Genomic DNA, 15961 nt, shown 5'->3' on the forward strand with positions numbered 1-15961 from the left:
AATGAAGTCAATGCCACCCACCCACCTACAGGTACTGTACCACCTGCCCCACCCCTCCTCCTCACTCCCCCCTCCCAGGTTCATTTACTTCACACCCTCCTCAAGATGCCTACATGGTAGAACAATAGAGATGAGGTTGTGAGGAGACTGGTAAGTGAGGAACAAAATCGATGCCACCCACCCACCTACTGTACCACCTGCCCCACCCCTCCTTCTCACTCCCCCCAGGTTCATTTACTTCACACCCTCCTCAAGATGCCTAGGTGGTGAGATTCAGAGCATATATGTTCCACAGACTACAGTCAATGTTCTCCAAACCATTATACATGTTAATTATCATTTACTGCAGTATATGTAATTACTCCATAATTATTCAATTTCGATAAGTATCTCACTGTAACTAAGGAAATTAAATATATATAAACCAAATTCGAAAGGAGAATAGAGAAGACTGTTCACTGTTCTACATCTACAGTTATTGCCCATTATATCTTAAAAGATACTACTACTAGTACAGACGCTGGCCGCCTGAAGTGGTTAGATTTGCAGTCCGTCAGAACTCGACAGAATTGAAGAGGATATTAACCGCTGAGTCAAATGATGAAATAATACTCCCGGAAGACCGACATCCTAGCAGCGAGAATTATCAATTGATATTTAGCCGAGTGTACTGTTCCCACAATGTCTGAGCATACAAAGCCGTCCCTCGACCCGCTCGTCGATATGACCGGCCGTAGCTACGTTATATGTTACCGTGACTTTTGAAACATATTTATCGCATCCACTGGGAGAGAGAGAGGTTATCGCTGACAAGGATTGGGTTTTGATTTTTTTTTTTTTTTAAACATTCGCGAACACCTCGTCGAGATGTAGCCTACATCCATGTAACTATGTACGCTGTGATGTTTTGACATCTTCTGCAGAAGGTTGACGACCGAAATGTACCGTTATGATCCAAGCTTGCAACCCTCGAGGTAATGGTCCTTAAGGGCCTCTGTGGTGCCCTCCACCGCCTTGTCAATGGTCTTAATGCCTCCAGAAGCACTCACTCCTCGCTGTAAGAGGAATCTGATACCCCCCGAATACTGCGGAGATATGTAATGCGCGTGAAACAGTATCCGGCCATAGAATGTCGATATCATATGAGAAACCTTCTCAGCGGTGGTCTAATCCAATTCAATCCAATTAATACCTATTAATTAGTACAATCTCTGTGAAAAGCCCATTCCCTGTTCCGAGATGTAAAAGGATGCTGGAAGTTTCAAGATCAACGATTAAAGTTCAATGCCAGTTCAAAACGGAATGATAAAACTTGTGAGGAATGTGTCTATACATGAAGAGTGCTGGGTATATCACCTGGCTATATATGCTGCTAATATTATAAGAGATACAAGAGCTTGGCAGATGCTTAGATCATGTAATACTGTTTAGAATTTATAAGTATCTTCCACTTACTAGGATACTCAACTTGACATTCAGGAAATAATTAAGCACAATAGTCACATATTTTATTGTACTTTTGAGATTTATGAAAATTTAGTTCACATAAAATACTGAAACTTAGCATGGCTTTGTGGAAAAAACTTCAACTAAAATAAAATACAGGTCTATTATAGATGCAAAAATTTGTGTAGCACTTTGCACTTAACGAAAAAAAATTCTAAGTTATTCCCTGACTGTTATGGAATTATTGCTCAAAAATGAGCAAATATGTAATCATATTAAAAGTTAAGACAGTATGTTAGCTTGGTTCACCAACCACACTTCACTATATAACATGTATACGTAGTTAAAAAAAATTCTTTTGGTAAGTTTATTTGTAGAATTAAAGAAGTTTGTAACCTCGCCCGATCTGGTACTGCACATGATTGCTACATAACCCATGACGATCAAAGTTAAGATCAAAATTTAGCTAATATCTGCTAAATGTTACAAAACATCTAATTGTGTCAATGTTAACAAGACCTAGTACATGTTTGTGCAGTCCCTGTATTACTTCTCTCAAGATGTGCTATTGGAGTAATCTTATTGAGTTGAATGTTTATTTTTCTGATCTCTATATTATCTTTCACAAGGATCAAAACACACTCTACATAGGCAGTCGTTTATCCATCTCTCTCTCTCTCTCTAACTATCTCGCTTTCATGGCAGTTTAAGGAAGACGGCTCCATTTACATGCAGTAGCTTGAGACTGTCATTTTATAACTTTGCTCATATTTTTGACAATTTTAAACCTAATAATGTCTCTCGTTCTGGAGCCATGCCACTCTAATTGATGTCTTTACGCTTTTCCCTTTAGACTTTACAAGACAGCCTCAAGACTGAAAAAGTAAAAAAAAAAAAAGAGCGATTAACTAGCTTTAATTTTACGTCAAATCTATCACGGGAAGAAAAAAAAAGGAAAACAACATTGTTTTAGCTACATCTTTTGCACTTAATCTACACCCCCTAGAAAGATCTCCTTTCCGATTTTTTTTTTTTTTTTTTTATAATCTTTTTTCTGCAGCAACAAAATTAAAGTTCCCTAGGCGCTGATAAACGACAATGCCCCTGAATAATATTGCAGATTGCAAGGAAACATCAGAACAAGGAATTTTCCTCGTAAAAAACCTGCTGTAAGTCAGAGAACGAGACTGTGCGAGAGATACTTGAAGTATACAGCCAACAGTCACATATATATAGTACTACACACTGACTATACCTACAGTACTGGACATGTGTACAGCACAATCACCCAGTATTTATTGATGACCACAATCATTTTAGATACTAGTCAACCAACCCCTCTTATTGTTCCCTCTAAATGGGTCATAAAGGGCTGCGATTGTGACCTGCCTTTTCAACTTTATATATGTCAGGGAATCCCTCTCAGCAGATGGTGACATAGAATTTGTCTTGTTATGACTGTAAAACCCAAGGGAAAGGAGGCAACATCTGGAGATTTCTGACAAGTTCTAGACTATATATATTAGTAGGATTTCATTTTACTGACTATTGGTAAAGAGCAAATCTCTAGCATAGTTGTCTGTACTAATTGTACTCTGAAACTATATGTACTCCAGTTTGTATTCGGGACAGTGAATTGTAATCTAAATACTAAATGTTAGATTAGAGTAAGTACTCACATAGTCTCATACTGGCACTTTGAGTCATTTACTTGACACTTGTACTCATACCAAGAACCCAAGGGGAACTCTGTACTCCTGCTCATACTGTTGTTACCCTTAGAACACACACTCCCCACCCACCTTCAATGACTCCCTCACGACCCCCCCCCTCCCCCCTCCAAATCCTGTATCGTGCATTCAACATACTGTTTGTACTGTCTTTCACTAATAACGTGAAAAATATTTTATTGAAATCATAGCTATATTTACTGTGAGATATGACATAACAGAATAAAATATAGTATACTGCACATTCACAAGTTTCAGCACCCATCCCCACCCCCCCCTCCAGCATCTACACTGAGGGTAAAGTCCTCTCCACCCCCCCCCCATATTTTGCAGAGTAATGATTTTCATGCAGTCCTGTCTACTGAACATTGGTCTTACTCCTTCCCCACCCCTATCTCAAACCATATAGTCTCTGAGCCTTCAAAACGTCTGCTTCCAACCAATTTGTTAAATTTAATATCATGTGACAAAGAGAAATCTACACATAAGTTTCCCAAAACTTACTGGTTTGGGGATTTACAAGTGACAATACTTACCTGTCTCCAAACTACATTTGCACTCTGCAATCTAGTACCTATATGCTACATGACTGGAAACGGTTATAATATAGCAATGCACCCTTTTATTCCTACTTCTGGGACGAGGCCCAATTTCTCCTCCTTCCGAATCTACCCTGTAATGAACTATGTCAGGTTGCAATGCTAAGTCTTTTTACTTTTTCAAATTTCAAGCAAGTTTTTAGGTCATCCCAAGTTGAGAATTTACATACAAACTTTACCATCTCTCCTTTATCCTCACATTGACATCCTCTCCCATAATGTAAGCAGTTTCTCATTTCTTACCACTTCTCTGTTTACTGCCCGGGATTTGTTTTTTTTTCCTCTGCTAGACTCTATAGCTGATATTTCTTTGCTAGATATGACAATTCCAACCCTTCCCACACGTCCAGCATGATGGATTGCATACGTGCAACCACATTTTCACAGCAATGAATTTTAAACAAATAATCTACAATTTAATTCCTTATCCAGGGTAGCCAAGACCCTCAGCTGGGATTCTTGTTTTGCTGTATAAATTTTACTGCTCTCAATTTATATTCACTGAATTTTAGAAATAATTTGATCTGACTGATTCTTAAAGCAATATTTTTGCAGCAAAGTTGCAACAATCTGAGGTACAATTTTTGTTCAACTGTTAAACGAAAGGGCAGGAGTACTGTCCACAGTGACCTGAAATATATGATTATCTGACATTACTGTAATTTAGTCTATTAAAAATTCACACCACAAAATATAAAATTAGGTATAAGCCTAAGGTTTGAAAATGAAGCAGAAACATTATTTTTGAATGGGAGTACTATATATATATATGAGACACCAAATTTACTGTACAAACTTAATAAATGGTTAGTAAAACGATCCCATTCTTCAATGATTACTGTAAACAAAATACCTATGTGTAAAAGTAAGTTGGCCTGACGTTTCGATCCTAGCAGGTCTTCTTCAGAGGCAGAAGGACGAGTAATGTCATTCCGCCTCTGAAGAAGATCCTGCTAGGATCAAAACATCTGGCACTCAAGTCATTCAGCCTCTGAAGAAGATCCTACTATAGGATCAAAACGTCAGGCCCACTTAATTTAACACATTCTCTTACACAGGCTCTTTAATGGGTAAGCAGATTTGCCAGCAGTTTTTGTTTTATTTTAAAATATATTTATAACGATTAACTCACGGTACCATTATGATCTGCAGACAGAGATGGCAGCTAGGATCCATACATATGACAGGACCCTCTATTCAATTTGGGGCTATAGGCTTCAAAATTCTGATTTAGCATAAATTTCCTTATACAGCTCGGTCTTTTCCATGGCATATATCTATTTTGTATCACCCTCGTCAGTCGTCACATTACAATAATACATTTGATACTTTAATTACAGTAGCTTCATTAAACTTTCAACATTTGCTCTTTGCAAAACTGGTGCAACTTATAAGTTCATGTTTCAATTTACGATCATGCAAGGCATAAAATGTCTTTTGAGACCTACTGATCATGTATTTCTGTGTAACCAAATGTTAGCTTAAAGACAACACAAAATTAGGATACAATGAAAACTTTAAAGAGCATATATCTATTGCCAAACGGAGACCTACTTTGTTTAGGTTATGGAGATTGTCAAAACGAATTTCAAACTCAAAACATGACATGGTACAACACCCCTTGTCCTTTGGGCCCAGAGAAGATGAGGACCCAATCGCTTCCCATCCACAAAATGAATCTTCCGAATCGACCCTGCAGTGGATGTTATTTGGTACTAGTTGATCAAGCTTAAACTACCACCTATATCTTTCATCAAATGAATAATGAATTCAACATATTGTAGGGAGCAATTTATTTTCCTTTCCAATTCGAAAAAAAAGTTTGATTGCCCAAACTATTCCCTAGCTCCCTTCACATGTATATTACTATTGATCACACACAAAACAAATTCATTTTTTTTGGGGGGGGGGGGGGGAATATGATATTCTGAAGGTAATAAACAATGTATTATGAGATTTTAGCAATGATCAATATATGTTTTCAAACACAGTCCACATGAAGGTTAACCCTGGTTGTAACTCCATGGTTTACCTAAATCAATTAACAGAACCAGTTGCTTTCACAGGTTAATGACTTAAGCACTGCACTGTACACCCTGACTGTCACACTGACAAAGAATAATTACATCACTCTGTGTTTTATACTTGCCTACAGTATTCTACAGATATATACTGTACATATGGAGCTCTAATATGCATGCAGGGGTGGGCATGATTGCTCACAGGTCATTATTATGCAATGGATTTTTCTTCAAACTATGAATTCCTCTTTGGGGAAAAATTCAATGACTTCGTTCCACTTCCTGAGTGAAGTATCAAAGCTCAAAACAAAAGCTCTCCATCAGGGTGGAACTAATGAGGCATAAATAGGCTCATTATGGACAGCCATTCTAGACTAAATTATTCACAGTCAACAAACAGTCATTGCTCAGTGAGAATCAAAATAGAGTTAGAGAAAGATATGGGATTAGTGCAGGATATATTCCAGTACCAGACAGTGTAATAACACTTGCATATATATCTGAGAAGAGAAAGATGATTGAATGTAACCTATTTTGATTGGATAAACCCTCCATACTTCCAGCAAGGGGGATATATAGAGGTTTTGACCTAAATATCAGGCGCGTAGCCAAGGGGGGGCGAAGGGGGCAGCTGCCCCCCCCCTTGAGCATATTTTTAAATTATTTTTTTAATGTTTTTATGATATCGCTAGTATTTTCAAAAGAGAAAATGCTAAGATGCAACTTACAAGGCCTGGGAAGTGCCTTTTCCAGCGATCTGGGAGGCATTTTCAGCCAAAATTTTCTTGTACGCTTCGCGCCAATCATGGTGGCGCTACGCTTAGATAGTTTGCAATGCCGAATCTACAGTTTCCCCCCTCCCTTGGCAAATTCCTGGCTACGCGCCTGCTAAACATACAGCAAAAATATATATTTATTATTTACCCTTTTATGATACTATAAAGTTGAATATATGTATCTAAAGATGAAAGTTAACAAATGATAATTTTACCTTGTCTTAAATCAACACTTGCCCAAACGTGTTAACAAAAGTCTAAGTGACCACTATATATACTGTATGACAACACTCTCGAACACTGTGAGCGGCAGAATTAAGGAAGGAGGCGGGGCCACTGTAAGTTTGTGTTCGACCGCAAAGGGTGTTCATTACTAAAAAGGTTACCCGTTCACTCTAGACACGGTAGAGCAGCGAGAGTAGTAATGTTGTGAGGGGACAGGTAAGTAAGAAAGCAAAATTTATTCAATACTTCCATAAATGATTTCCTCTCTTATATAGCCACATTATATCTCTAGTGCCCTGAATTTCAAAAACATTGTGAAGAAAACTTGTCTGGTTTTCTAATAAATGTACATAATAAAAGCCATATTGACTTACCTGTAGCTGACCTCTACAGAAGGATCTACAGTATATAAAGCGAGTGCTTGTGATTGATCGTCTTTTTCAAGCTATTTAACAAACTTTATGGCCTATTACTTATAATAAGATTTAAGCATATTAACTTAAAACAAGATTTAAGCCTATTATTTAAAATATGAAGTTTCAAACTAAAGGGAATCTCAATAGATTTAGATATTTACACCATGTTCTAAACAGAGATAAACTTGGGCAGAATTATTAATAATTCCATCAAATTTAATGTCTAAGACAAGTTTTCATGGTACAGGTACAGTAGTACTTATATCATTTATATTAAATAATAAATTTTCATTCTTTTTTCTCCTTCCTTAGTTGAAATGTCAGGTAATTATTTTAAGTAAAAACTTAGTGCAATACTACTAGGGAGGGGATCAATTGTACATCAAATTGTTGTGAATTTTGTTTTTTAAATCAATGTATGAATAGCAGTAGGTAAAATGATAAAAAAATTGGTATCACGCCCAAAATTGTTATTCTATTTTAACATCAAACCTGTACATCTCTCCTACAATGGACATATCGGTCAGACAACCATATACGCTGTTCGGACAACCAATTTACCCAGAAAAAAAACCAACAACTGACGAACCTTAGTTAACTTAGGGATAATTTCTCAAATATTTAAAGACGTGGTATTTAATACAACTTGTACTGATAACAGTGTTATATAGGTGTGTGCAACATATAATCAAAATTTATTTTGTGCCTAAATAGTCCTCCTTTAAGTAGTAACGTTTTTTGTCGATCCTGAAAAAATATAACCAGCGTCCAAGCTTATCAAATTCAGTCATTCTCATATTGTAAACCTTGCTGAATTGATTGTAATATCTATGCATAAAATGGGGATTGGGATTAAAACATCCCACAAGGATCAATCTATTTTCGGAACGAAAACAACACTGTAGTTTGCATGCATATTGAATCATTTTTTTTATGAAGAATGAGTTAAAATGCAATATACAGTTAAAACAGTTATATTGCAATATGTATAGAAATGGGTACAAACTGTACAGTGCTGACAGCTGTACCCACTGTGAGCTGAACATATAAAGTAGGACATTTATAGAGACAGAGAACTTAAGTTGTCATATTTTAAGATGTTTTGTTACACTTCAGGTCTTCTTCAGTATATTCTCGGCAGTTTATTTACCAAACCAAACTGTATAATTTATGAACACAAACTGTGTCCATCTCATACAGTACCAATCTTTGAGCATATATTAATGCACTGTGCATAATGGAGCCTATACAGAATGCACACATTCAACATTAATTTAATACAAAACCATGGCAATGTATACAAAAGAAGTATTCATTTACTATTCTTAGATTAATGCAAAAGTAATCAAACCAGAGAAGAAAGCTTCTTGGAAAATACTACAGTACAATGCTCTAATGTTCTAAAATACAGTATATATGTAAGTATGCAAGTGAATGGCTTCAGGTCAGGTCAAATGATGCACAAACACCATAAGGCACCTACCTGTAGTACTGTGAATCACTTGTATATGTATACTTTATACTGATTTGATATACCATGCACAGGAAGGAGTCATTTGCTGTAAACATATTAAATGAGTACTAGTTCTGTAGAACGTAGGCTTTCAGCATTTATCTTTTCTAATTTAATTAATGGCATCACTAATTTGCCAATTTGCCAATTTTGTTGCTGAATGCGACAGGAATTATCTCCATCTTAACGTCAGCAAGACGAAGGAACTCATTATAGACTTCCGGAGAGCGAACAAGATAGTGCCTGAACCTGTGGTCATTGACAGTAAGACAGTGGATAGGGTAACTGAGTACAAATATTTGGGTGTAGTTATGGATGATCAGCTAAAGTGGGATGCACATGTTGAGTATGTTGCCAAACGTTTGAAACCACGAATGTATTGCTTGAGGAAATTAGTCTCTTTCGACGTGATCCAGAACATTTTATCCATTTTTTACAACTCTATTATTAGTAGTGTTTGGTCATACTGCATAACTTCTTGGGTTGGTAACATAAATAAGACATCCAAGAAAGTGTTAGATGATACTGTTAAACAAGCAGGTAGAGCTGTTGGGAAACGCTTGCCAATGGTTGACGAGGTCTTTGATAGTCGGGTTGACGATAAGCTTCATTCAGTTCTCAAGGATATCGATCACCCTCTCCACGCTCCATTAAATAATTGTATTATCCCTCGTAGTGGGAGGATGAGACCTCCGAAGGCTCATACTAATCGTTACCCCTCATCTTTCATGGGACAAGCTGTTAGAATTTTTAATGCATCTTTTAATCGTTAATCTCTTGCCTTTGTCTTTCCTTCTTTCATTGGGTTCTTATCATATTTACCGTTTGTGATTTGTTTATACTTTTTATTCCTTGCCATTCTGTGAGCTTCGGCGCATCTGTTCCCGTTCCTTGTTATTAGCATTTCTTATGCTTTTATTGTCCTACTGTTTGTTCTCTTATTGTTGTATAGTATCGTTTTTATATCTTACTGTTTTATCTGCAAGCATGTGAATTTCCCTATCGGATGCAATAAAGTTTATCTTATCTTATCTTATCTTAATTTATGTATGTTAATTACTTTTACTCGGTGTATCATTTTGGGAGGCTGTACTTGTGCTTTTTATGTTGACAAAATGTATGCAAATACTTTAGCTGCTTCACTATAGAGCAAAGGATAAAAAGTTAAAGTTAAAAAATTCTATCCTATATTTCATCATTCATAGTCCTGAATTAAAGTTTAAGTCCCAGCTCAAAACTTCTCAAGAGTCAGGCAAAATATCTGTTGGTCTGCCTTAGATAGAATTTCATTTTGTGCATTACAATAAATTTAAGCATGCCGGACAGTTGGTTAGAATTACAAGTAGTCTTGGAAGCGTTGCAATGTCAGTACTGTATTCCGAGGTTCAGAGAGTACACTTGTTCAGATTGTCCTTCTGTTGACCATTATTTATTACAATATAATACAATCATGCTAATGGCCCGGAACTTATAGAGCTCTTCACTTATAATACGATAGTTTCTAAAAAGACTGAGAAAGGTCAAAAAAATTCTGTCAGAACACTCTGTAACTATATATTCTTTCATATGGTCAGTTTCATTTCCCTATACACCGTATTTTATACTGATTTTCACTCAGCTGAGGTCACTGACTATAAAACTGCGCATAAATTGGGATCAAATGGAATTTTTTACCCCAAAGCAAGTCCTCATGTGTTAACATGTTCAAGACAAACTGAGGCAACTCAAGGCAGACAAGTGTCAATTCAGTTCCAACTTTCCAGCTCATAAAACCATGAAGCGTTCTAGGCATGAAAATCCATCAACTATTTGGATTTTGTTGTTTTCCCTTGTAAAAAAATACTTGAGAAAAACTTTTACTGTAAGTAAAAACAAAAAGACAGGGTGGGCCTCCTTGATGTGTCTAAGAGAACAAGGGAGAGCCGTGGGCTTTAATTTACATCTAACTGACAAATATAACACCTTTGAAAGCGAAAGTAGGAGAAAGGCTTTTTCCATTTTCTTTTAAGCGAATGTAGCCATGACCATGGGATAATAAATCAATTAACTATAAATGGAAAATTTAAGATAAACTGAGAGATTGCAAGATTGTCTCTGATTTGTAATACAATTTGTTAAAAAGGATTTTACCCTGTTGTTGAAGGGCACAGACAAGTTTTCCCTTTTCCCTCTTTTTTTTTTTTTTTGGAAGCAAAACATTTCCCAATTTTCAGCAAATAACTGTAATTTATGTTACATGGATACAATTTAATGATTCAATGTTAATTTGGTAATTTGAGCACTGCTTGGGGAATATTGACTCATTAGAATTTTGTTGACATCAAATTCAAGGACAGGGAAGAAACCTGAGACCAGACATCCACCAAGCTTATTATTAACCTAACAATGCACTCTAATTTATGATATCAATTGTTGACTTCAAATTATCAAGATATTGAGAACTTCCATATCACTGTGTTTTAGAATATAATTTGGGATACACTCCAGGCTCAAAACCACAATTTGTGCAATTAGGCAAGTACTGGGTTAATCATCCAAAACTATGCCTAGTCTAGCCAGCATTCTCAGCATGATATCTATATGCAGCACCTCACTCAACAATGGGATTAACTTAATGCCTGGCATGGAAGCTGGACCTAGGCCATGTAACATATTTCAAGCCTAACTTAGGCCTAGACCTACTATAAGTTCAATTTAAGCCTGCAAGTGAAGACTACTCTCGTCTCAACTATCCTGAGCCCTTACTAGTTACTCTATATTAAGTTTTTGTGTTTTTTCCTGTTGAACAATTTAGTTAGGGCCTATAGCCTAACGATGCCTATGGCCAGCAATGTATGTATCTGGTATTGCATCGCAAAATGCAATGGAAAGGCAGTTGCTATACAACTGCAAGTTTAAAGATGTGGGCCCTAATGTAGTTAGATCACGTTCTAGGTGTGCCCTCCTCAAAAAGTGTATATCATACTTCATCGGCATAATGTGTCATTTAGTGATATTATCATTGGTTTTGACTTAAAGTTTTGTTTATTTGATATTTGTAATTCTACGACAAGAAAGGAGGCCTAACGTTACGCCGTTAAGATAGGTTACGTTAGCAATCTGCACTTCGTGCAAAGTTTCAAAACAGTAGCCAATTTCCCAGACTGAAAAGTTTACCTAACGAGGGATGGCACGCGTTCCCCCAGCGCAAAAGAAGTGGCTCGGTTTTCTATCCGCGCAAATTTCAGTATTTTTATTAAAATTCGGGCATATTTGATCACTGGTTAGTAAGGGCGGTCAAAGCACAAAGTTCTTTATTAGGCGAAGTTTACAACCTCCAGATGCTCTTGTGGGAGCTTCAGCTTCAGATCAGGTATCCGATCTATGTATCGGCTGCTTTAGGATATGTTACAAGGAGCATTTATAGCACGCCTACATGTAGACTCACTCCTGTGCGATGTATGTTACTTAATCTTGTAAAATTTTGCAATGACTAATTCATATATCCACTGTGCCATTTACAAAGCTGAGATAACGCAAAAAGCAAAGAGCGTATACAATGTGCGTTTACACTATCCACAACAACGCATAATCCAGCAAGCGCATGCTGGACTGTACCGTTAGTGTTAGTAAACATCAAGTGTAATTCATTTGCATATCTAGACAAGGCCCGCTGTACTAGCATCGCTTTGTGGCCGCATGAGTTTATGAAGTGAGTTTTCTCAAATTGGAACATGGATCATCAAAAAATGACCTCAGCTATTCATTCCTTTTCTTTAATGATACTAAATAGGCTAAGCACAGCTGTTCATCTACATTCTACAAAACACAATACCCAACGTTACAGGATTAAAGTGCAGCAATATTTTAATACCCAGTACACGTATAAAATCCCCATAATTGTATACGCTGAATATTTTTAATATTCATTTCTGGTTTATTTTGATATATCTGTACGGCATAATTACAGCGCCAGGAAAGAATATAATTGATGATTAAATATCAGGCGCGAATATGATATAAATATGAGAGCTTTTGCATAATTTGACAGGAGGATGCCTTGGGCAGATCTTGGGCAGAATAAATTAAATAGAATTGGTAAGTCTATATGCTGATAGGTTAAAAAACGTTCCACGGTGAGGAAAATTGTATTTAACGCAAAGGTCAAACAAATTGCCTTATATTGTAACATCATTTATATTTACTTTATAGCCTACATTGAGCCAGTTCTATCATTTTCCAAACATTCGATAAAACTACTCCCCCTTTGCTTAGAGAAAGTTAACTGGAAATGTAGTGGATAATAAAGGAAACTGGGTTAAGATGTACAAGTTTAACATCTTTTGAGTCTATCGTGCAGAGAGTACTTGTTTTAGTGCATTTGGTCTTCACATTTCGCCTCGATACCTCTATAGGCATTCATGCACATGTTGCTTGAAGGTTTTGGTGCCTTCCACGAAATGTAACGTCCTTGGTTAAACTTCGGCCTTAAAGTCGGCTGTTTTGCTCAATTTCACAGTCGAATCATTCATTCTTGGTCAAATTCCCTCATATTCAAAGAGAATCAAACAGGCTACGAGCTTTCCTTACTGTAGCTGACGTACAATTTTAAATTATAGCCGTTATCCTTGGCCTCAACAGTTAATTTAAATAAGCCAGTTTCAGTTCTGTCTAATTGTATAGGCCATGATGCAAAGTAGGTTATATATATGTACTTCTACTATTAATATTTGGTAAACGGCTCATTAAAGTTGCAATTTGAATTATGTACCTTGTTCAGGGTCACTCTAATCAAATAATAAATCACGTTATATGACATAATTTGGCATTGAAAGCTATGAAATTTGTGCGGCCAAAAACGTTTGGCTGAAGGCTTAATTATACCAGCGAGAGGATGGGTGTCATCCAAAAGAGAAGATTAATAATTAAGTGTCCCACAAATTTAGTGCAATACAAGTTTGCTTATTTATCATTTCTATGGTATTTTTTTTTGGGTGGTCTAAAGAAATACATTTGTTTGAATTTATCTTCTCTTTAAAAGTGGAGCTGTTACCATCAAATTGTGGCAATTTTTAACGCAAAATGCATCTCTTAAGATTGAATTTTATATTTTGAAGAGCCTGTCATACAGACTGTCACAAACCGCTATGCCTGTATATTATGTGCCAATAAGCAGTTTTATAAATACCGACTAATTTCCATAGAGTGTAAGTTTCAGGCTCAGCCAACTAAAATAAATTTAAACTATGATCATCATTTTTCAGGGGATAAAACTGAACTTAACCGAAATAAAATCAAATTGTGCTGATACTCTGATAATTATAATTATTTGAATGATACATTGGATGTATGATTATTGGATAAAATTACAAATTTCCGCACCACGACAATTTAGTTAAAACATATTTTTTTCGTGTTTAATTTCTCGTGCACACAATGATAAAAACAATAACAAACTTCACAGTACTGTCTATATATACTTAATTCAGAAAACATTCATTTATAACCACTGAATTCTTTCAGTTAGTCTTTCGCCGACGAAATCACAATTCTTACATTTCTGTAAGTACAAATTACGGTTCATGATCATTCGATTTGTCTTCAACAGTTGACAACGAACAGAATTATACCAGCCTAAAGTTGAATGACTCAAGTACACTGAACTCATTCCGTTCGTTTAAAACTCAGGCCGAACTGACTGTACTATAACCCCCATAATATATCATACAGGCTAACACAATTAACGCAAAACATGCACTGTGCAGCAAAGCTGAAATGCTCGAGAAAAATCATTTTAAAAAACTCACCGTGTATCCCTTAGAAATAATATCTCAAACAAGAAAAGAGAATAACACATATAATTCCTTCTATTATCCAAATATTTCAGGTATTAAGTTCCGCAAAGACTGGAAAAAAAGTGAAAGTGGAAACTGTTCCTTGTTAACTAACTTTAGTGCACGTACTCCGCTAACGTTACTATGCATCACCATGTGTAACGAGTGTAATCACTTTTTTTACCAGTGTGTAAGTATTGGAGTCGCGATCAAAACATTCCACCAACACTTGTTGTGCAAAAGATGAAACAGGTGAAACGGCCATGCGCGGATTGATCTATTACTTGACAGGGGGGTAGAATTTCTCCGCAGTTAAAAATGAAAGGTTGTAAAAACAAATCGCGTGAGTCAAAGAAAAACAGAGATACGGGGGAAAAAATCATGTGGTAAACTGCAGAGTTCATATCATGGTTTGATTCGGCTCAAAGAAAGAGGAAAATCCATTTATATAAGTGTCAATTTATACACAAGCTTTAGAAAGATCTTGTCGCCAAACTTCGGTATGATTAACGACTGGCGTTTTGGCTAACATCATGTGTAGGTCACTGTTCGTTTTAATAAATGATGATAGGACAACAACAATAGGCAGATGAAAGATAAAGAGAGAGAAAGGTTAAGTGGATACAGCCCAGGCTCGGGTTCAATCAGGGCGCCCGGGAAAAATGGGGTAAAATAATTGTGTATCAGTTGTCTTTCAGAAATGACAAAATCTTAATACGTCCATATACACGTATATCATGAGGATTTGTGAGGACTTCAAAGAGGGACCCGTAACACAATTGTCCAGGGGACCGACATAGCTATCGAGACCCCTGGACACAGTGCTGATACGGGAGATGGCTTCTGGGAATGGAGGAACATTGACGATATTTTGCCTGCATTGACTACTTTATTAACAAAATTAAAATGTCCCACAAAGTCCTGTATCAGCGATTAAATTTAAAATCTTTCACCGTGAGAATTCATTCCTTTTCTCTTTGTTTCCTTAAGTTTGTTATATAAATATATATATATATATATATATATATATATATATATATATATATATATATATATATATATATATATATATATATATATATATATATATATATATATATATATATATGTATATGTATATGTATATATATATATAGAGAGTTGGTTGGTTGGCGTCTATCTTGGCGCAGAGTGCTCTATGTCCAGTGGACAGAGCGGAATATATGTTGATACTAGTTGAGACTAGTGGAACACTAGTAGTTGTAACTCGGAGTTTCACGCGTTATAGCGATCGTCAGACAACTCTGAGTAAAACTCCGAATTACAACTACTAGTGTTCCACTAGTCTCAACTAGTATCAACATATATATATATATATATATATATATATATATATATATAAATATATATATAAATATATATATATATAATATATATATATAT

General features: G+C 36.0%; 1 protein-coding gene across 1 annotated transcript in view; it reads right to left on the reverse strand.

The window, feature by feature from the left end:
* Nucleotides 1–14733, reverse strand: part of LOC139977004 (roundabout homolog 2-like) — a 264174-nt gene extending 249441 nt beyond the window's left edge. The window contains 1 exon segment of the mRNA XM_071985943.1: nt 14513–14733. The gene's annotated coding sequence lies outside the window, so the exon portion shown is untranslated.
* Between the last annotated feature and the right edge of the window lie 1228 nt (nt 14734–15961).

This window comes from Apostichopus japonicus, chromosome 12 (genome assembly GCF_037975245.1).
Source record: "Apostichopus japonicus isolate 1M-3 chromosome 12, ASM3797524v1, whole genome shotgun sequence".
Lineage (NCBI taxonomy): Eukaryota > Metazoa > Echinodermata > Holothuroidea > Aspidochirotida > Stichopodidae > Apostichopus > Apostichopus japonicus.